Raw genomic sequence first — 744 nt, 5'->3', positions numbered from 1 at the left:
TCCTTGTTTCATCCAGAGATCTGGTGCACAAAACACTGCGTAGTAGTAGCACGATGATACGATCTACCATGGACAAGGTTAAGATGGAGGAGGCACCCTGGATGTGAGAATTACTGCTAAATGTGCGCACTCGCGGGGTACGGATGCCCCCTGCGGTTTGCACGAGTCAGTGGTTGTGCCCTTGCCGGTGCAACTTGGTGATGAGCTCTACCGAAGATTCAGCACAGGAGGGAAAGTTGGCACGAGTATATTTGTCAGTTGATTATAAATTTAGTGATAATGTCATCACACCGGATCCGTGGCGCAATGGTAGCGCGTCTGACTCCAGATCAGAAGGTTGCGTGTTCGATTCACGTCGGGTTCAATATCCCGAACATATTATTCCGGTTTCTTTTTTTCCTATCCCGGGCTCCACATTTTGGGCCGCATTTTCTTCTAAACTTATTGGACTTCATGTGGCTTTTGACAGCAGTCCATTCCCCCGGTTCAACATCTCAGGCCGCATTTCCCTTTTTTAGAGCCTTGGGCCGGATCCACTTTTTCCTATATAAACTTATTGGACCTCATGTGGCTTTTGACGCTGGTCCATTCCCCCAACTCAACATCTTGGGCCGTATTTCTTTTTTGAGAAGCTTGGGCCGTATCTTTTTTCCTATCAAAACTTATTGGACCTCGTGTGGCTTTTGACAGCAGTCCATTCCCCCGGTTCAACATCTCAGGCCGCATTTCCCTTTTTTAGAGCCT

General features: G+C 47.8%; 1 non-coding gene across 1 annotated transcript; it reads left to right on the top strand.

Moving 5' to 3' along the window:
• The first annotated feature begins 292 nt into the window (after positions 1-292).
• Positions 293-364, top strand: TRNAW-CCA. Its single transcript has one exon. It is a non-coding gene; the product is annotated as a tRNA-Trp (tRNA).
• Positions 365-744: the final 380 nt, after the last annotated feature.

The sequence above is a fragment of the Triticum dicoccoides genome, chromosome 2A (genome assembly GCF_002162155.2).
Source record: "Triticum dicoccoides isolate Atlit2015 ecotype Zavitan chromosome 2A, WEW_v2.0, whole genome shotgun sequence".
Lineage (NCBI taxonomy): Eukaryota > Viridiplantae > Streptophyta > Magnoliopsida > Poales > Poaceae > Triticum > Triticum dicoccoides.
Note: the sequence above shows the minus strand (reverse complement) of the source record. Positions and strands in the feature narration are given on the sequence as shown.